Raw genomic sequence first — 22,733 nt, 5'->3', positions numbered from 1 at the left:
GAAACAGAACATGCTTCCATAGTAGCTTAGGAATTTTCAATTATGCTTTAAAATGTTGTTGTTTATGTCCATGCTCACTAGTCTAGGTCCCTAGTTTTCATCTTCATCTTTCTTACTTGTATGCCTATCCTTTAAGTTAATCAAAAAGAAAATATTATGATAAGAACAAGAGTGGAGTTATTTTGTGAAGTGAGTTCTAAATGTTTGTGGTAAGTGATGAGCGGATAATTTATACGCTTTTTGGCATTGTTTTTAGGTAGTTTTTAGTAAGTTCAAGCTACTTTTAGGGATGTTTTCATTAGTTTTTATGTTAAATTCACATTTCTGGACTTTACTATGAGTTTGTGTATTTTTCTGTGATTTCAGGTAAATTCTGGCTGAAATTGAGGGATTTGAGCAAAACTCTGAAAGAGGCTGACAAAAGGACTGCTGATGCTGTTGGAATCTGACCTCCCTGCCCTCAAAATGGATTTTCCGGAGCTACAGAACTCCAATTGGCGCGCTCTCAACGGCGTTGGAAAGTAGACATCCAGGGCTTTCCAGCAATATATAATAGTCCATACTTTATTCGGAAATTGATGACGTAACTTGGCGTTGAACGCCAAGTTCATGCTGCTGTCTGGAGTTAAACGCCAGAAAAACGTCATGATCCGGAGTTGAACGCCCAAAACACGTCATAACTCGGAGTTCAACTCCAAGAGAAGCCTCAGCTCGTGGATTGATCAAGCTCAGCCCAAACATACACCAAGTGGGCCCCGGAAGTGGATTTATGCATCAATTACTTACTCATGTAAACCCTAGGAGCTAGTTTATTATAAATAGAACATTTAACTAATGTATTTGACATCTTTTGACCACTTTAAGTCTCTATTCATTCGGTCACTTGATCATGGAGAGGGCTGGCCATTCGGCCATGCCTGAACCTTATGCTTATGTATTTTCAACGGTGGAGTTTCTGCACACCATAGATTAAGGGTGTGGAGCTCTGCTGTACCTCAAGTATCAATGCAATTCTATCTTCTTTTATTCGGTCTCTATCTTATTCTTATTCCAAGATATTCATTCGTACCCAAGAACATGATGAATGTAATGAGTTAGATAACCCTCATTATTATTCTCACTTATGAACGCGCGTGATTGACAACCACTTTCGTTCTACATGCAACCGAGCTTGAATGTGTATCTCTTAGATTCCCCAATAGAATCTTCGTGGTATAAGCTAGATAGATGGCGGCGTTTATGAGGATCCGGAAAGTCCAACCTTGTCTGTGGTGTTCCGAGTAGGATCCTGGGAATCCGGAAAGTCTCACCTTGTCTGTGGTATTCCGAGTAGGATTCCGGTAATGAATGACTGTGACGTGCTTCAAACTTGTAACCTGCTGGGCGTTAGTGACAGACGCAAAAGAATCAAGGGATTCTATTCCAGTAGGAGCGGGAACCAACCGGTGATTGGCCGTACTGTGACAGAGTGCGTGAGCATTAGCTTTCACTGCGAGGATGGGATGTAGCCATCAACCATGGGTGATGCCTCCAGACTGGTTAGCTGTGCGAGTGACAGCCGCATAGGATATTTCCCCGAGAGGATGAAAGTAGCCACAGCTGATGGTGAACCCCTATACAAAGCTTGCCATGGAAAGGAGTAAGAAGGATTGAGTAGAAGCAGTGGGAGAGCAGGCGTCCTTGAGCCATACAGCATCTGCATATACTTAACTGATACCTCTACTAATGAATCTGCATAAGTATTTCTATCCTTTTTATTATTTAGTTTATTATTTATTTATTATTCCAATAATCACAATTACCCTTTAATCTCCCTAACTGAGATTTACAAGGTGACCATAGCTTGCTTCATACCAACAATCTCTGTGGATTCGACCCTTACTCACGTAAGGTATTACTTGGACGACCCAGTACACTTGCTGGTTAGTTGAACGGAGTTGTGAATTCAACCAGTGCCATAATTAGAACATTGATCACAAATGATACAAGAATTTTGATCACAATTTCGTCCACCAGTAAGTGATGTGCGGAAAACAATCCGACACAAAACTCACCGGCAAGTGTACCGGGTCGCATCAAGTAATAATAACTCACATGAGTGAGGTCGATCCCACAGGGATTGAAGGATTGAGCAATTATAGTTTAGTGGTTGATTTAGTCAAGCGAATTAAGTTTTGGTTGAGTGGTTTGTATTTAACAGAAGCTAAATTGCTTGGAATGTAAATGGAGAGGGAAAATTGCAGTAAATTAAAGAGCAGGAAAGTAAAAGTGCTTAATCTTAAAGAACAAGAAATTAAATGACTGAAACTTAAAGTGCAAGAAATGTAAATTGCAGTAACTTAAAGTGCAAGAAATGTAAAGTGCTTGAATATAAAAGGGGAATTAAGGATTGGGAATTTAAAATTCCAGCGAGAGAAAGTAAATTGCAACAATTAATAAAGTAGAAGATGAATTGGGATAAACTAAATTTCAAACAGAAAATGAATTTAAATTGCAGAGGTTCACAGAAGAACCAACCAGGAAAATGGGATCTCAGGTCTCAAGAGACTAGAAAGCAAAGTCTAGATCTCAATTGCCTTCCCAGATCCAAGTTCACAAAGCAATTGACAAGAAATAGAAGAAGAAGCAGTAAAGGAGATTGAAATTGAACTCAATTGTGCAGAAAGGAATTAAAGAGATTTTGAATGGAGATTGAGACAGAATTTCCTCAATTCTTCACACCCAAAACTCAAAACAAGAAAAGTAAAAGTGCCCAAGCAAGAACGAGGAAGAAGAGAGATCAATTCTCCTCCCCAATTCTCTGAAATCTCAGTGAAGTCACCAAGAGAAGTTGAAAAATTCAAAGCTCCAAAGAAAGTGCAAAATTCAAAAGTTCAGTAAAAAGTTTTTTTAATTACATCAAACTAGCTCCTATTTATACACTTTCTATTCTTGGATCTTGGTGTTTGGATGGGCTTTTGATTTGGTGAAGAAATGAATTAAATTGGATTTTTAATTCAATTTTTGGCCCATGAACAATTGCTTCCAGGAGGCTGCCTTGCCCTTGCGGAGGGCAGGGCAGGATTTGATGCATGCGGCCATGGTGCAGGCGTGGCGTGTGAGCTTGGTGCGCAGGATGCAGCCCTGCCCTCGCGAGGGGCAGGGCAGAAAAATTTGGTGCGCCAGATTGGTGCCTTGGTGCGCTGCTGGTGCTGTCGAATGATGCTTTGGTGCGCCAGATTGGTGCGCTGGCCGTGCCACAACAAAATGCTGCCCTGTCCTCGCGGAGGGCAGGGCAGTGTTTCCAAAATGATGTCCCGCGTTCGAGACATGGCTGAAACACACGCTACTTATTTTCCTTGGCTTTCTTGGCACCATAATCAAGCCTAGTTCCTTGCTTCTTCATTGTCCCGTGTTCGACTCTTGTGGCATGCATGGGTGAACTTTTTCCTTTGATTTATTTTCCATGAAGGCCCGATACTGCCCTTGTGGAGGGCAGGGCAAGGTTTTTCCTTCCTTTAATCCAAGGCACCATTTTGTGCTCTGCCCTTGTCGTGGCGAGGGCAGAGTTGCCTAGCAAGCTTTGTTCCCTTATGTTGCCCTCCTAGAGGGCAGTGTGCCCTTGTGGAGGGCAATGCTTGCATTCCTCCTTTTATGCGCCACACTTCTTCTCTCTTGGGCCACGCTTTCTTCTCCTTGGACCACACTTTCTTAGGCCACGCTTTTCTCTTTTCTTCTTTTCTTCACCTACAATAAACCAAAACAACCACTCAAAGTATCACTAAATTCACAAGGCTTATAAATCAATTAAAAATCAATTAAATTTAGCTTAAACCTCATGAGTTAACATTAATTTCATGGTGGTTGTTTGATTTAAAGAAGTTATGCATTTTCACTCCAAATTAATTACTTAGGATGCAAGAAAGTGCATAAAGACTAACAAAACAAGTAAAATTAGCTTGAAAAATGGGTATATGATGACTTGTCATCACAACACCAAACTTAAATCTTGCTTGTCCCCAAGCAAGCATCAAAACTAAGAGAAATTGAAATGAACAAGAAAAGAACACATATCCTTATTAGGCATATAGCAGAACTTGATTTTTGGGGTCTTCATGCAGACAATGATAACTCAAGTTATTGTTTGCTGTTACATAGTATACATTTTTCATCAAAGGTTTGCTAAACTTGCTGTTATAAGACTTACTCTTTAATCACTCCCTTGCTAACTTTTCTTTCTTATAATGTTTAACAAGCTTATTCTTTTGGAGGTTTGGTGTCTAATGTTGCAGTAATAGCCTTTGGCTTTATTTTTTCTTTCTTTTACTCAACATCTTTCCACCACAGACACATGGCTCACTAATTCTTCCTAGGATCATTGATGCCCAGCATCTCTTTGGATAACTAAACGTTCTGTAGCTAAGTTGCTCTTTATTGTGGACTTTCAATTGGCCATCCCAAATCAGTTGATCTAAGTGACCAGGTTTTAAAATACCCCTTAGAATTTACTCATCCAAGCATATCTTAGTACAAGAACACCACAGGCATATGTCCTAGGGTCCAAGCTATTGGTGTCCAACCTTTATTTTTTGCTTTTCTTGCCACTTTGGCTTTTTCTTCTCCCTTTTCTTTCTGTTTTTGTTCTCAAGGGCTTTTTATTTATTGATAAGAATCTTTGTAACAGCAAGCTAACTCTCACTTAAATGAAAATGATATTATGCAACAATTATTTCATGAGTTATGCATTTAATCAAACATATATACCACCATTAACTTCCATCCTACTTATGCAACATTGGATTTTTACTTTTCTATTCAAACAATTCTCTTTTATTCAAGCATATGGGAAACAAAACAAAATTCAAGCTAAGTGATGAATGACAAGTAATATGCAGATTTAGCATACATAATCAAACAATTTCACTTGCAACTAGATAGACACTTTAGCAGGATATATAATGGTTTCCATGTTCAAAACAATTCACAGCAGCAAGGATTTAAGTTTAGATACAACCTTCGAAGTTGCAGCCGTTTGATTCTTCCTTCTGTTGTGTTTTCTTTGAGTTAGGATGCACAATATCTTCAATTGTTGACTTATGTCCTGCATATTTCTCAAAGTTGCTTGCTTCTCAAGCCCTTAATTGCATGGTTAGTATGCATAAATTGAGTGTGGCTTTTGGATTCATTTTGGTGTGGGAACACCAAACTTACTTGTTTGCCACTATCTCAGATGCAACAAGTTAACCATATTTGAAACCCTGTGTCCTTGCTAAAGGTTATGGAATTAAAAACTAGAAAACAGTTAAGTAGTTGAATAATTTGTTTGATTGCTTGGAGCTATCATTGTGCCGGAAGTGAGAATGTGCTTTTAAATGAGATTTTTGGTGGAACACCAAACTTAGACTCCTTCATTCTCACTTAACTTGTTTTGGTGTGCAACACCAAACTTAGCTCCTTGCAATGCATACCAATTGTTCAACATTTTTATTGAAAAAGCAATGAAAAGAAAACTACCTCAGGTTGGGTTGCCTCCCAACAAGCGCTTCTTTATTGTCACTAGCTTGACATTGAACTCCCTTTAAGGTGGTTGATGTTGGTGATGTCTCAACTTGTCACCTCTCACTGTAAGCTTTCTCTGTGTGCCTTGATGCTCAATTTCCATATGCTAAAGAGAAAGTACTTGGTTGACAGTGTAATAATCTTTTGTTCCCAACTGTTGATACACTAGTTGTACCTTGTCACCTTTGGAGAATCCTTCAGTTGGGATTTTCTTATTCTTCCACCCCTTGTAGGCCTTTTTCTTGTTTTTCTTGTTTTTCTTCCTTGTTGATATGTTTCCTTTGACAGTGACTTGAGTTGTGATACTTTCCTTCTTGTTTATCATCCCAGCTTCTTTTTGAATTCCTTTTTCTTCTTGCAGCTGCTTGTTTTTCTGTTCTACTGCTTGGTCGGTCGGTTGCTTGCTTTGGAAGGAAGTCACTACTTGTCTTGCTTGTTTCTTCATTCCTTTCTAATTCTGGAAAAACTTTCAAGGTGATGCTCTCCTCATGCATCCTGAGGGTTAGCTCTCCCTGCTCTATATCCACAATGGCTCTAGCAGTGGCCAAAAATGGTCGACCAAGTATTATGGAGTCATTTCCATTTTCTGAAGAATCCAGGATCACAAAATCTGGCGGATAGATGAACTTGTCAACCTTAACTAAAAGGTTCTCAATCAGCCCTTTAGGATATACTACTGATTGGTCCACCAACTCCAAGGACATCTGTATTGGTTTCACCTCCTCTATGCCAAGCTTTTTCACTAAAGAAGATGGGATTAGATTTATGCTTGCTCCTAAGTCACACATCCCCTTGTTGATGAATAGGCTTCCAATAGTGCAGGGTAGGAAGAAACCTCCAGGATCTTCAAGCTTGGGAGGGAGTCCCTTTTTGATGAGTGCACTATATTCTTCACTAAGCATTACAGTCTCCTTCTCATTCCAACTTCTCTTCTTGTTGATGAGCTCCTTTAAGAACTTGGCATACAGAGGCATTTGCTCCAATGCCTCAGCCAAAGGTATGTTGATTTCCAGCTTCTTGAAAGTCTCAAGAAATTTGTGGAAATGCTGATCCTTTGTCTCTTTGTGGAATCTCTGTGGATAAGGTATTGGGGTGTCAAGCTTTTCTCCCCTTGAAGTTGTCTTGGAATTGGTTCTTCCATGATCTGCTTTCTCTTCTTCAGATTCTGTGGTTGGTTGTTTTCCTCTGTGAGTTTTTCTGGGACATTCTTGCTTATCATGTCCTTGTTGATGGCTTCATCATTCTTTGTTGGCTCATTGTCATTATTCTTGGTTGCTCCTTGGTTACCATCCATTAACATCTTTCCACTTCTTAGTTGCACGACCTTGCATTCTTCCTTTGGGTTGGGAATAGTGTCACTTGGTAGTGAGCTTGATGGTTTTTCAACAGAAATTTGTTTGGAGATTTGCCCAATCTGCCTTTCTAGGTTCTTCATGGAAGCTTCTTGGTTCTTTGTTGTCAATTCTTGGTTCTTCATCATTTTCTCCATGAGCAGCTCTAGATTAGTGATCCTCTGAGAGTCTTGTGAGATTGGTTGGTTTTGGGGTGTTGATGGATGATGGTAAGTGCTTTGGTTAGTTGGGTGGTTATTGGGTAGGTGATGGTTAGAATTGGGGTAGTTATTTTGTGGTTTTCTGTATGTATTTTGGTTAGTGTTTGGCTGGGAGTTGTGGTTTGTGTTTTTCCAATTGTTCTGACTTGAGTTTCTTTGCCATGGTTATTGGCTTTGATTGTGGTTGTCTCCCCATCTGAGGTTGGGATGATTCTTCCAAGATGGATTGTAAGTATCACCATAGACTTCATTTGTTCCAGGATTTTGGTTGTGCATGTATTGGACTTGCTTTTGCTGTTGCTCCTCTTGGGTCTCTTCACTTTGCACCCATGTGGTTGATGGTTGGCTTGTGGTGCTCACTGCTGCTACTTGCAGGCCATCAATTCTTTTGGCCATTTGCTCAAACTGTTGTTGAATCTGCTGCTGCATCATCTTGTTCTGAGTTAGAATTGAATCCACTCATTCTAACTCCATTACTCATCTTCTTTGTGATGGTTGGCGTTGTCTTTGATGAGCAAAGAAATATTGGTTGTTGGCCACCATATCAATGAGGTTTTGAGCTTCCTCTGTAGTTTTCATGAGTTGTAATGAGCCTCCAGCTGAGTGATCAAGTGCTTCTTGAGCTTTCAGAGTAAGTCCTTCATAGAAGTTCTGCAACTTATCCCATTCAGTAAACATCTCGGGTGGACATTTTCTTAATAGAGCTTTATATCTTTCCCATGCTTCATATAAATTCTCAGCCTCCATTTGAGTGAATGTCTGCACCTCAGTCTTCAATCTTATGATTCTTTGAGGGGGGTAAAATTTGGCAAGGAACTTGCTCACCAAGTCATCCCAAGTGTTGATGCTTTCCTTTGGGAACGTTTCTAGCCATTGAGTGGCTTTGTCCCTGAGAGAGAATGGAAAGAGCAACAACTTGTAACTGTCAGGAGGCACACCATTGGTTTTGACAGTATCACAAATCCTCAAGAAGGTAGATAGATGTGATTCGGATCCTCTAATGGCCCTCCTCCAAAAGAACAGTTGTTTTGAACCAAAGTGATGAGTTGTGGCTTTAGTTCAAAGTTGTTTGCATTGACATTGGGGGGGAGAATGCTACTCCCACAGTGTCTAGCATTTGCAAATGTGTAGGAAGTCAGTACTCTTCTTTGTTGTTGGTTATTATTGGCTCCTCCTTCTGGTTGATTGGGATTTGATGGATCTCATTCCATCTCTTAGAATTCCTCCTCAGATTCTTCCTCTCCAATAACGTTTTTCCCTCTTTCAGCTCTTCTTATTCTTCGAAGAGTTCTTTGGTCAATTTCAGAGAGAATAGGGGAAGATCTTCCTGTACCTGACATACAAACACACAACAATGCACACACAGATCCAGAAAATCAATAAAACTTCAATCTATTGCTAGAATGAAATTTCAGATAGTTTAAGCAAAAATTCAAACAGTTAGTGTGTTAGAGAAACAGAAAAGAAAAAGTGCTTAATCTAGACCTCCACTTCACTTAATCATTGTCAATCTATTAAAATCCCCGGCAACGGCGCCAAAAACTTGATGTGCGGAAAACGATCCGACACAAAACTCACCGGCAAGTGTACCGGGTTACATCAAGTAATAATAACTCACATGAGTGAGGTCGATCCCACAGGGATTGAAGGATTGAGCAATTTTAGTTTAGTGGTTGATTTAGTCAAGCGAATTAAGTTTTGGTTGAGTGGTTTGTATTTAACAGAAGCTAAATTGCTTGGAATGTAAATGGAGAGGGAAAATTGCAGTAAATTAAAGAGCAGGAAAGTAAAAGTGCTTAATCTTAAAGAACAAAAAATTAAATGACTGAAACTTAAAGTGCAAGAAATGTGAATTGCAGTAACTTAAAGTGCAAGAAATGTAAAGTGCTTGAATATAAAAGGGGAATTAAGGATTGGGAATTTAAAATTCCAGCGAGAGAAAGTAAATTGCAACAATTAATAAAGTAGAAGATGAATTGGGATAAACTAAATTTCAAACAGAAAATGAATTTAAATTGCAGAGGTTCACAGAAGAACCAACTAGGAAAATGGGATCTCAGGTCTCAAGAGACTAGAAAGCAAAGTCTAGATCTCAATTGTCTTCCCAGATCCAAGTTCACAAAGCAATTGACAAGAAATAGAAGAAGAAGCAGTAAAGGAGATTGAAATTGAACTCAATTGTGCAGAAAGGAATTAAAGAGATTTTGAATGGAGATTGAGACAGAATTTCCTCAATTCTTCACACCCAAAACTCAAAACAAGAAAAGTAAAAGTGCCCAAGCAAGAACGAGGAAGAAGATAGATCAATTCTCCTCCCCAATTCTTTGAAATCTCAGTGAAGTCACCAAGAGAAGTTGAAAAATTCAAAGCTCCAAAGAAAGTGCAAAATTCAAAAGTTCAGTAAAAAGTTTTTTTAATTACATCAAACTAGCTCCTATTTATACACTTTCTATTCTTGGATCTTGGGGTTTGGATGGGCTTTTGATTTGGTGAAGAAATGAATTAAATTGGATTTTTAATTCAATTTTTGGCCCATGAACAATTGCTTCCAGGAGGCTGCCCTGCCCTTGCGGAGGGCAGGGCAGGATTTGATGCATGCGGCCATGGTGCAGGCGTGGCGTGTGAGCTTGGTGCACAGGATGCTGCCCTGCCCTCGCGGAGGGCAGGGCAGAAAAATTTGGTGCGCCAGATTGGTGCCTTGGTGCGCTGCTGGTGCTGCCGAATGATGCTTTGGTGCGCTAGATTGGTGCGCTGGCCGTGCCACAACAAAATGCTGCCCTGCCCTCGCGGAGGGCAGGGCAGTGTTTCCAAACTGAAGTCCCGCGTTCGAGACATGGCTGAAACACATGCTACTTATTTTCCTTGGCTTTCTTGGCACCATAATCAAGCCTAGTTCCTTGCTTCTTCATTATCCCGTGTTCGACTCTTGTGGCATGCATGGGTGAACTTTTTCCTTTGATTTATTTTCCATGAAGGCCCGATACTGCCCTTGTGCAGGGCAGGGAAAGGTTTTTCCTTCCTTTAATCCAAGGCACCATTTTGTGCTCTGCCCTTGTCGTGGGCAGGGCAAAGTTGCCTAGCAAGCTTTGTTCCCTTATGTTGCCCTCCTAGAGGGCAGTGTGCCCTTGTGGAGGGCAATGCTTGCATTCCTCCTTTTATGCGCCACACTTCTTCTCTCTTGGGCCACGCTTTCTTCTCCTTGGGCCACACTTTCTTAGGCCACGCTTTTCTCTTTTCTTCTTTTCTTCACCTACAATAAACCAAAACAACCACTCAAAGTATCACTAAATTCACAAGGCTTATAAATCAATTAAAAATCAATTAAATTTAGCTTAAACCTCATGAGTTAACATTAATTTCATGGTGGTTGTTTGATTTAAAGAAGTTATGCATTTTCACTCCAAATCAATTACTTAGGATGCAAGAAAGTGCATAAAGACTAACAAAACAAGTAAAATTAGCTTGAAAAATGGGTATATGATGACTTGTCATCAGTAAGGTGATTAGTTAGCTAAGTTGGTTCACCAACAAGGAAAGAAGGCAACTATCTATCCTGAATCTTATGCTTGAAACACATCCTATGAGACTAACTAAATAATAAGATCCCAATAAGAAAAGAGAAAGAGCAATAAAAGTTGGAAAGAAAGGAAAAATAATAAGAAACAATGCTAGGCACCAAGGGTTTGAAGAGTGAGGCATGTGTTTGTGGTGTTCATGTGCAAGGGATATGCTTGGATGAATAAGCTCTTAGGGGTGCCTCATCACTTGGTAACTTGGATTAACTAATCCGGGATTATCAGCTAAAAGTCCACTATCAAGAGTGACCTTTGTTATAGAACACTTAGTAACCCAAAGAGGTGCTGGACACCAAGGTCTCAAGAAAGAAAAATAATAAACCATGTGGCTGTGGTGTGTATGTATGAGGGAAAGAGACTTGAGGGAGTAAGTCCTTAGGGGTGTCTTAACACCTAGCACCTTGAACCAACTGGTTCGGGAGTGTTGACTGAAAGCTTATCATAAAGAGTCACCCTCTTACAGAGCACTTAACCAAAAGAAGAATGCAATAAATCTTGAAAAAAAAAGGGGGGGAGGATCAACAATTAAGAAGTCTCAAAGGATGCAATCAAGAGAGTGACCAAGGACTTGATAAAGGCCTGAAACCTAGTAAAGGAATGAACCTAAGTTGCTATGCATGAAACCCCAAAAACCAGGAATTATACTTCTATATTATTTTCTTGTTCTTTCATCTATTCTTCCTATGTTTCAGTACTTGCTTAGGGACAAGCAAGCTTTAAGTTTGGTGTTGTGATGCCAGAGCATCTAGGCCAATTTCACTGACCTTTTCTTTATTGTTTTAGGGTAGTTTCATGCATTTTCTTAGAGAATAAGGCAAGTTTTGGATGAAAATACACTCACACCTTGATTCAAGCAACTATTGTGAATTTTACATGATTTCATGAGGATTTTGCAAGAATTGAATGACAAATTGATGATGCATAATCTCATGACTTTGGCTAGAGCTTTAATGCACTTTATTTGCTTGATTTCAGGACAACGGAAGCAAGGAAGAACCACGTTAGTAGCCACGTTAACCTAGTTAACGTGATCACTAACGTGGATTGGGAATGAGATTGCAACGTTAAAAAGAAAAGTGATCACCAATAATGCCTACGAAGCCATCATAAGCCCACGTTAATTACCGCGTTAACTAGGTTAACGTGGTAGTTAACATGGAGACAAAGAGAGCTCCAGCATTAGTGGTAAATGTGAACACCACTAACGCTCTAAAATTTGGCAATCAGCCATGTTAAGAGTCACGTTAACTTAGTTAACGTGAACTCTAATGTGGAAAAGAGGAACAATGCCAACGTTAGTGACACTCACCTTTGTCACTAACGTTGGATCAAACTAGCATTGCCCACGTTAGTGGTCACGTTAAGACCACTAACGTGAAAGTTAACGTGGAGCTAAGATTGATGAGCCAACGTTAGTGACACTCACCTTTGTCACTAACGTTGGAGATGGCATTCACTACCACGTTAGTGGCCATGTTAACTTAGTTAACGTGAGCTCTAACGTGGAAAGTAGGGACACTTGGAGAGTTAGTGACAAAGGTAAGTGTCACTAACGCTCTCGAAGATGAGGCATACCCACGTTAAGAGCCACGTTAGTTACACTAACGTGAACTCTAACGTAGGGACAAGGGGCACAAGGCAACGTTATTGGGAAAGGTGAGTCCCAATAACGCTTGCGAAGGTTCATAAGACAACGTTAGTGGTCACGTTAGTTCCACTAACATTGGAGTTAACGTGGGCTATATGGGGTTGGAACGTTAGTGAAAAAGGTGATTGCCACTAACGTTCTCGAACCCACAATCTTTCTTAACGTTAACATCACTAACGCTCATGCCTAACTTACACTTTTCTGCAAGCTGAGCCCACTAAAGATTGTAACTGCTTCAACTCAAGATCTAAGGCCCACATCCAGGACTTGGAGAACTCACTAGAAGATCAAGAAGAGTAGTATATATAGGAGTAGTTTTGAGCTATAGAGAAGCTTAGCACTTTGGAGAACTACCCTCTGTATATTTACTTTTCTGCACTTTTAGCTAAGCATGTATTATTTTCTGCCATTTTCCATTTCTAGAGCTATGAACAACTAAACCCCTTTCATTGGGTTAGGGAGCTCTGTTGTAATTTGATGGATCAATTATAGTTTTCATTCTTCTTCTTCTTTCTTCTCTTTTGATTTACTAGAAAGCTTTCGATCTTAATTCAATTGGTTAGTTGTCTTGGAAAAGAAACTCTCCATAATTGGATCTCCTCTGAGCCTTGAAAAAGGGATGAGGAGATCATGCTAGAAATGCTTTCTCATGTTGGACCAAATTGGGGTCTGGGTGGATATAGTGACATGTAATCCTCCCAACACTTTGATTTGGAAATACATGTAGTATAATCAGTGACCACACTTCATCTCTTCTCATGAGCAATTAAATCAAGGAATTGGGCAATTGTTCAAGCTTAGAGAGATTGGGTTGCCAAGGAATTGGAACCCAATCACCTAAGATTGCCAAGGAGATCAATAGATGCTTTGATTGAGGAAGAGATGAAAATGAATTTGATCTGGAGAATACAACACCTCCTGAGCCCAATGAATTCCCCATTTCTGATCTTACCCATTCTCTTTACTTTCTGTCATTTATTTCCATGCTCATTTCTCCAAATTCCCATTTAAGATTCTGCACTTTATTTTCTGCTTTTTACTTTCCCGCCATTTAATTTTCTGCAATTCTCAAACTAAATTCTGTTTAGCTCAACTAGCATACTCTTCCAACTAAAGCTGCTTGACCAATCAATTCCTGTGGGATTCGACCTCACTCTATTGTGAGTTTTTACTTGACGATAATTCGGTATACTTGTCGAAGGGAAATTTATTGAGAGACAAATTTTCATGCATCACTAGGCATCACAACACCAAACTTAAACCTTGCTTGTCCCCAAGCATGCAGTAAAGCATAAGAGAAATGAATGAAAACATAGAGAGACACAAGCCCTTATTGATAGATATTCAATCCTAGTTAATGGGGTTTTCATGCATGATATCCTAGTGATTCTTCTTTGTGGCTAAAGTGGTGACACTCCTTTGGATCCTTACTTTGTTTGCACCCTATGAGACTTGTTATTTTTGGTCCTTAGTTTGAGCTTTTCTTGCTCTCTTTCTTTTGATTGAGACTTATTGCTTGGCTGAGGCTAAATGATATGTGTTAAGGCAGCTTTTGATAGTAAGCTTTCAGCCAACATTTCTGCCCCAGTTGGTTCAAGATGCTAGGTGTTGAGACACCCCTAAGGACTTACTTGCTCAACCCTCTCCTTAGCACATACACATCACAGGCATTTAGCTTGTTTTGTTCTTTGGACATTGGTACCCAGCAACTCTTTGGGTCACTAAATGCTTTGTCTTAAAGTAGCTCTTGATGGTGGACTTTTGGTTGGCAATCCCGGGTTAGTTAACCCAAGTTGTCACGTGATGAAGCACCCTTTAGAACCTAGTTGTCCAAGCTTATCCTTATACAAAAGCATCACAGGCATATATCCAAAATCTCAAGCCATTGGTGACCAGCGCTGTTTATTTCTTTTTGTTTCTTCCTCTTGCATTATTTTCTTTTATTATGGACCTTTTTCATTTGTCAAGTCTCATAGAATGTAACTCAAGTTCAGATCTCAAAGTCATGCTAACCTCTAGCCTTATTCATGAATCAACTAATGAACAAGCACATACCACCACATAACCTTATTATATCTTCTATCAAAATGGTCCTTTTACTCTTTCTCTGTTTCTCAACATTCTCTTTTATTCAAGCATGAGAAACAAAGTATACAACTTAAGCAAGATGTCATGCTGTAGACTCTTAAGCTAACAAGCTAAAATGACATGAAAGAAAGACAAACAGAATGCAGATAATTATGAAAACAGGGTACAATTGCACTTTCAATTCACACTTTTAAACTAGAGACAGTTAAGTCATAATACAACCTCTTGGAATCCACTTGTTTCCTCTTTGTCAGTACCATCTTTAGCTTTTGCACCCTTCTTTATATCTTTGGATGATGGTGTCTATTACTTCCAAGAGATTGAATGACTTCCTACAAAGATATTAAAAGTTGCTTGTTCCCCAAGCACTTGAGAAATGGTTAGCATGCATGTATGCTTGTGATTTTCTGAACATAAGTTGGTGTGTGAACACCAAACTTAGTTCCTTGTCTACTTCTATATGCAGCAAATTGAATACATGCAGGAAACATCATGTGCTTTTATTAAGAAAACAAACTATGAACTAGAAGTTAAATACATGTTAAGTAGTTTCCATGATTGTTTGGAGTCAGTGATTAGTCATGCTATTTGGAGGGTTTCAATGTGTTTCAGTGAAATCTGTGGTGGAACAGCAAACTTAGCATCACACATTCACCCTTGAATTGTTCACTTATGACATCTCTTTGGTCTGCAACACCAAACTTAGCTCCTTGCAATACAGAGAAATCTACTTAACTCTTTTATTGAAACAACTAAGAAAGAAAGTTACCTCTGGTTGGGTTGCCTCCCAACAAGCGCTTCTTTAACGTCACTAGCTTGACGTCTTGTCCTTTGCTTATGGAGGCTGAAAATCGTAGTGCCTCAACTTTTCCCCTCTTACTGTAAACTTCCTTCTGGTATCCTCTTTGATGATCTCTATGTATTCAAGTGAAAGGATCCAGCTCACAGTATAGTATCCAGACAAGTGTGGAGACACTTTCATTGGTTGGTAGATTAACATCACTTTATCCCCTGGTGAGAAGTCTTCAGTGGAGATCTTTTTATTTTTCCACCCTCTTGGCATCTTCTTCTTCTCTTTTTCAGGGGGTAATTTATGCCTTAGAGTCTCAATATGTCTGGAGGCTTCATACTAGAGGTCTCATATGGAGACTTTGGTTGTAATTCTTTCTTGACTTCTTTGACTTGTTGCACCATTTCTGCCTCTTCTCTATCTCTCAAGCATGGGTTTAAATGCATAGGGCGTGATTTATCAGGTGCCTCCTTCAAGTTTGGATCTCTAGCATTAACCTTCATGCATTCCTCTTCTTGAGTGGGCTCATGCAGGGTCTTGAAGACATGAAATACTAGGTGCTCATCATGCACTCTTAGCAATAATTCTCCTTTTTCAACATCTATCAATGCTCTGACAATAGCTAAAAAAGGCCTCCCCAGAATGATGAGAGTGTTGAAGTCCTCCTCCATGTCTAAGATGACAAAGTCAGCTGGGAAAAAAAAATTTCCTACTCTTACTAGCACATTCTCCACAACTCCAAGTGCTTGCTTAATGAATTTGTCAGCCATTTGGAGAGCTATCCGAGTGGATTTCAGTTCAAGAATTTGGATTTTCCTTAGGAGAGATAAAGGCATCAAGTTTATGCTTGCACCAAGGTCACAGAATGACTTCTCAATTGTGATGTTCCCTATAGTGCAAGGGATATGAAAACATCCAGGATCACTTTTCTTCACTGGTAAATCTCTTTGGAATATAGCACTACACTCCATTGTCATCTCAACAATTTGTCCTTCTTTCAAGGATCTTTTTTTTGTCAACACTTTCTTCATAAACTTGGCATATAATGGCATCTGTTCAAGTACTTCTATTAATGGAATATTGATGTGGAGTGTCTTGAATATTTCCAAGAATTTAGAATACTGCTTCTCCTTGTTTTCTTCCTTGAACCTTTGAGGATATGAAAGTTTGGGGACAAATGGTTCCTCTTCCTTCTTCTTTTGTGGCTGTGGTTCAAGGATGTTCTTGTCTTCCTTTGAGATTTGTGAATCTTTGGTTTTTTTATCGTCTTCACTTCTCTTCTCTATCTCTTCTTTTGGAGCTTCTCTGTCATGTTCTTCTTGAATGGTGGCTTCTTTTTCCATAATCTTCCTATTTCTCAATGTCATTGCTTTGCACTCCTCCCATTTTATAGCTTTCCCTTTGTCCCTTGGGTTGTCTTCTGTGTCCCCAGGGAGAGCATTTGCTCACTTTTCACCTATCTCTGTGATTTGTTTAGCCATTTGTCTCATGTGCCTTTCAAGATTTTTGATTGATGCCTCTTGGTTTTTGCTTGTCATGGCTTGATCTTTTCTTGGTATTTCCTAATCATGTCTGGCCATCTCTTGAGTTTTGATGAGTTTCTCCATTAACAACTCTAAGTTAGAGATCATTTGAGAGTCTAGATGTGGTTGTGGTTGCATGGGATGTGATGGTTGCTGATGAAAGTTGTTTGAGACATTGGGGAAGGTGTTTTGTAAGTTAAATGGTGGTGTGGAGAAGTTATTTTGGGAAAATTGTGAAGTGTTATGGGGTTGGAAGTATGTGTTTTGTAGTTTCGTGTATTAGTTGTTGTTAGTAGAGGTTGGTTGTGCTTGTTTGTGTTGCAGAAGCTGTTAGAATTGAAGTTCCTTTGTCCTTGATTCTGGTTGTCACCCCCACCTTAAGTTAGGATGATTCTTCCAAGATGGATTGTAAGCATCACCATGGAAGTCATGTTGGAACGAACTTGGGGTGTTGTTCATGTATTGCACCTGCTCAGGCCTTTGTTACTCATAGTTGAATGCCTCAAAGCCTTCTTCAGATTGATTCCATCCATGTGAGACTTGAGATTGGCCTTGTGTGCTTACTGCAGCAAGTTGCAGTTCATCAATTCTCTTGGCCATCATCTCCATTTGTTGCTGAATTTATTGGTGCATCTGCTTGTTATGGGCTAGGATTGCATTTACTCCTTCGAGTTCCATCATTTCCCTCTTTGGAGTTGTGTTGTGGTGCCTCTCAGAAGAGTAAAAATATTGATTGTTAGCCACCATATCAACGAGGTCTTGTGCTTCTTGAGGGGTCTTCATCATCTATAGTGAACCTCTTGAGGAGTAATCTAATGCTTTTCTTGCCTTTAGAGAAAGACCTTCATAGAAGTTTTGAATTCTCACCCACTCACTGAACATATCTGGTGGACATCTCCTTATCAGGGCTTTGTATCTCTCCCATGCCTCATAGAGTGACTCTCCTTCCATTTGTGTGAAGGTTTGCACCTCTATTTTCAGCTTCATGATTCATTGAGGTGGGTAAAACTTGGCTAAGAACTTGCTCACCAAGTCATCCTAATTGTTGATGCTCTCCTTGGAAAAGGTTTCCAGCCATTGGGAAGCATTGCCCCTGATGAGCGGATAATTTATACGCTTTTTGGCATTGTTTTTAGTATGCTTTTAGTATGTTTTAGTTAGTTTTTATTATATTTTTATTAGTTTTTATTTAAAATTTACTTTTCTGGACTTTACTATGAGTTTGTGTGTTTTTCTGTGATTTCAGGTATTTTCTGGCTGAAATTGAGGGACCTGAGCAAAAATCTGATTCAGAGGCTGAAAAGGGCTGCAGATGCTGTTGGATTCTGACCTCCCTGCACTCGAAGTGGATTTTCTAGAGCTATAGAAGCCAAATTGGCGCGCTCTCAATTACGTTGGAAAATAGACATCCAGGGCTTTCCAGCAATATATAATAGTCCATACTTTTCCCGAGATTTGATGGCCCAAACAGGCGTTCCAAGTCAGCTTCAGAAAGTGGGAGTTAAACGCCCAAACTGGCACAAAAGTTGGCGTTTAACTCCAAGAAAAGTCTCTACACATGGAAGCTTCAATGCTCAGCCCAAGCACACACCAAGTGGGCCCGGAAGTGGATTTTTACGTCATTTACTCATTTCTATAAACCCTAGGCTACTAGTTCTCTATAAATAGGACCTTTTGCTATTGTTTTAGGGGATCTTTCAATCTTCGGATCATCTTTTGATCATGCTTTTATGATTGAACCCTCTTTGGGAGGCTGGCCATTCGGCCACGCCTAGACCTTGTTCTTATGTATTTTCAACGGTGGAGTTTCTACACACCATAGATTAAGGTGTGGAGCTTTGCTGTACCTCGAGTATCAATGCAATTACTACTATTCTCCATTTAATTCATCTTATTCTTGTTCTAAGATATTCATTCGCACCCAAGAACATGATGAATGTGATGATTATGTGACACTCATCATCATTCTCACTTATGAATGCGTGCCTGACAACCACTTCCGTTCTACATGCAAACAAGGCTTGAGTGTGTATCTCTTGGATTCCTTAATCAGAATCTTCGTGGTATAAGCTAGAATCAATTGGCGGCCATTCTTGAGAATCCAGAAGGTCTAAACCTTGTCTGTGGTATTCTGAGTAGGATTCAGGGATTGAATGATTGTGATGAGCTTCAAACTCGCGATTGTGGGGCGTTAGTGACAGACGTAAAAGAATCACTGGATTCTATTCCGACATGATCGAGAACCGACAGATGAATAGCCGTGCTGTGACAGAGCGCGTTGAACATTTTCACTGAGAGGACGGGACTGTAGTCATTGACAACGGTGATGCCCAACATACAACTAGCCATGGAAAGGAGTAAGAAGGATTGGATGAAGACAGTAGGAAAGCAGAGAGACAGAAGGGACAAAGCATCTCCATACGCTTATCTGAAATTCTCACCAATAAATTACATAAGTATCTCTATCTTTATTTTATGTTTTATTTATCTTTTAATCATTAATCCTCCATAACCATTTGAATCCGCCTGACTGAGATTTACAAGATGACCATAGCTTGCTTTATACCAACAATCTCCGTGGGATCGACCCTTACTCACGTAAGGTTTATTACTTGGACGACCCAGTGCACTTGCTGGTTAGTTGTGCGAAGTTGTGATAAAGAGTTGAGATTGCAATTGAGCGTACCATGTTGATGGCGCCATTGATGATCACAATTTCGTGCACCAAGTTTTTGGCGCCGTTGCTGGAGATTGTTCGAGTTTGGACAACTGACGGTTCATCTTGTTGCTTAGATTAGGTAATTTTATTTTATGTTTAAGCTTTTTACTTTTCGAAAATTTCTCAAAAGTACAAAAAATATTTTTATGTTTCTTGTTTGAGTCTAGTGTCTAATTTTAAGTTTGGTGTCAATTGCTTGTCTTTATTCTTCTAATTTTCGAAAATTACATGCATTATGTTCTTCATTGATCTTCAAGTTGTTCTTGATGATTTCCTTGCTCTGATCTTTAAATTCTTTTGTCTTGAGTGTTTTGTTGTTTCTCATATGAATTCTCAATTTGTTAGTGTCAATAGTATACAAACTTCTAAGTTTGGTGTCTTGCATGCATTGTTTATTTGATCTTAGTTTCATTTTGATTATTCCTCATCATTAAAAATTCAAAAAAAAAAATTAATTTGTGTCTTTTCAAGTCAATAATACAGAGAATTGAAGATTCAGAACATGCAGCAGAGGAATTACACAAAAAAAAGCTAGGCGTTCAAAACGCTCAGTGAAGAAGGAAAACTGGCGTTTAAACGCCAGCCAGGATACCTGGCTGGGCGTTTAACGCCCAAAAGGGTAGCATTTTGGGCGCTAAACGCCAGAATGGATACCATTCTGGGCGTTTAACGCCAGGATGATACAAGAGGGAAGATTTTGTTTTTAATTCAATTTTTTTTCAAGTTTTCATAATTTTTCAAAATCAAATCTTTTTCAAACCATAACTTTTCAATCATATATTTTTAAAATCAATTTCTTTCCATTCTCAAAAATACTTGCCTACAATTAATGATTTGATTCAACATTTCAAGTATGTTCCCTTTTCTGTTAAGAAAGGTTTAATGTTTGAATCATATCCTTTAAATTTCTTGTTAGCCAAGTCATTAATTTTAAAAATCAAATCTTTTTAAATTGTTTCTCAATCATATCTTTTCAATCATATCTTTTTAAAACCATAACTCTTCAATCATATCTTCTTAATCACATCTTTTTCCAAATAATTTTCAATCTTTTTGATTTCTAATTTCAAAATCTTTTTCAAAAATCACTTTATTTCTTTCCCAACTTTTATTTTCGGAAATCATTCTTCAATTTTTCAAAATTTCTTCAAAATCTTTTAATTTATTTTCGAAAATTCTTCCCCTCTTCTCACATCATTCTATTTAAGGACTAACACTCCTCCACTATCAACAATTCGAACTCTATCTCTCTTGATAAGTTCGAATTCTTCTTATTCTACCTCCTCCTTCTATTCTTCTTTTCCTCTGACATCTTGAGGAATCTCTATACTGCGACATAGAGAATTCCATATTTTCTTGTTCTCTTCTTTTTCATATGAACAGGAGCAAAGACAAAATCATTCTTGTTGAGGCTGACCCTGAACCTGAAAGGACCTTGAAGCAAAAGCTAAGAGAAGCTAAAGCACTACTCTCTATAGAGGACCTAACAGAAATCTTCAAACAAGAAGAAGACATGGCAGCCGAAAATAACAACAATGCCAACAATGCAAGGAAGGTGCTGGGTGACTTTACTGCACCTACTCCCGACTTCTATGAGAGAAGCATCTCTATCCCTGCCATTGGAGCAAACAACTTTGAGCTTAAGCCTCAATTAGTTTCTCTAATGCAACAGAATTGCAAGTTCCATGGACTTCCATTGGAAGATCCTCATCAGTTTTTAGCTGAATTCTTATAAATCTGTGACACTGTCAAGACCAATGGGGTTGACCCTGAGGTCTACAGACTTATGCTATTCCCTTTTGCTGTAAGAGACAGAGCTAGGATATGGTTAGATTCACAACCTAAAGAAAGCCTGAACTCTTGGGAAAAGCTAGTCAATGCCTTCTTGGCAAAGTTTTTTCCACCTCAAAAATTGAGTAAGCATTGAGTGGAAGTCCAAACCTTCAGACAGAAGGAAGGTGAATCCCTCTATGAAGCTTGGGAAAGATACAAACAATTGATCAGAAAGTGTCCTTATGACATGCTTTCTGAATGGAGCATCATAGGTATCTTCTATGATGGTCTGTCTGAACTGTCCAAGATGTCATTGGACAGCTCTGCTGGAGGATCTCTTCATCTGAAGAAGACGCCTGCAGAAGCTCAAGAACTCATTGAAATGGTTGCAAATAACCAATTCATGTACACTTCTTAAAGGAATCCTATGAACAATGGGACGAATCAAAAGAAAGGAGTTCTTGAGATTGATACTCTGAATGCCATATTGGCTCAGAACAAAATATTTACTCAGCAAGTCAATATGATTTCTCAAAGTCTGTCTGGAATGCAAGCTGCACCAGGCAGTACTAAGGACGCTTCATCTGAAGAAGAAGCTTATGATCCTGAGAACCCATCAATGGAAGAGGTGAATTACATGGGAGAACCCTATGGAAACACCTATAATCCTTCATGGAGAAATCATCCAAATATCTCATGGAAGGATCAACAGAGACCTCAACAAGGTTTCAACAACAATAATGGTGGAAGAAACAGGTTTAGCAATGGCAAGCCTTTTCCATCATCTTCTCAGCAACAGACAGAGAATTCTAAGCAGAACCACTCTGACTTAGCAACCATGGTCTCTGATATAATCAAAACCACTCAAAGTTTCATGACTGAAAAAAGGTCCTCCATTAGAAATTTGGAGGCACAAGTGGGTCAGCTGAGTAAGAAAGTTACTGAACTCCCTCCTAGTACTCTTCCAAGCAGTACAGAAGAGAATCCAAACGGAGAGTGTAAGGCCATCAACATGGCCGAATTTGGAGAGGATGAAGAGGCAGTGATCGCCACTGAGGAAGACCTCAATGGACATCCACTGGCCTCCAATGAGTTCCCTAATGAGAAACCATGGGAATCTGAGGCTCACACTGAGACCATAGAGATTTCATTGGATTTACTTCTGCCATTCATGAGCTCTGATGAATATTCTTCCTCTGAAGAGGACGAAGATGTCACTGAAGAGCAAGTTGCTAAGTACTGATGAGCGGATAATTTATACGCTTTTTGGCATTGTTTTTATATAGTTTTTAGTAAGTTTGAGCTACTTTTAGGGATGTTTTCCTTAGTTTTTATGTTAAATTCACATTTCTGGACTTTACTATGAGTTTGTGTGTTTTTCTGTGATTTCAGGTAAATTCTGACTGAAATTGAGGGATTTGAGCAAAACTCTGAAAAAGGCTGACAAAAGGACTGCTGATGCTGTTGGAATCTGACCTCCCTGCACTCGAAATGGATTTTCTGGAGCTACAGACCTCCAATTGGCAC

The 22,733-nt window shown here is 39.3% G+C and overlaps 1 non-coding gene across 1 annotated transcript; it reads right to left on the bottom strand.

Moving 5' to 3' along the window:
* Window positions 1-21,352: 21,352 nt before the first annotated feature.
* Window positions 21,353-21,458, bottom strand: LOC130971507 (small nucleolar RNA R71). The gene has a single exon (XR_009082722.1). It is a non-coding gene; the product is annotated as a small nucleolar RNA R71 (small nucleolar RNA).
* Window positions 21,459-22,733: the final 1,275 nt, after the last annotated feature.

Source organism: Arachis stenosperma, chromosome 3 (assembly GCF_014773155.1).
Source record: "Arachis stenosperma cultivar V10309 chromosome 3, arast.V10309.gnm1.PFL2, whole genome shotgun sequence".
Classification (NCBI taxonomy): domain Eukaryota; kingdom Viridiplantae; phylum Streptophyta; class Magnoliopsida; order Fabales; family Fabaceae; genus Arachis; species Arachis stenosperma.
The sequence above is the reverse complement of the archived record's forward strand: the minus strand, read 5'-3'. Positions and strand labels throughout refer to the sequence as shown.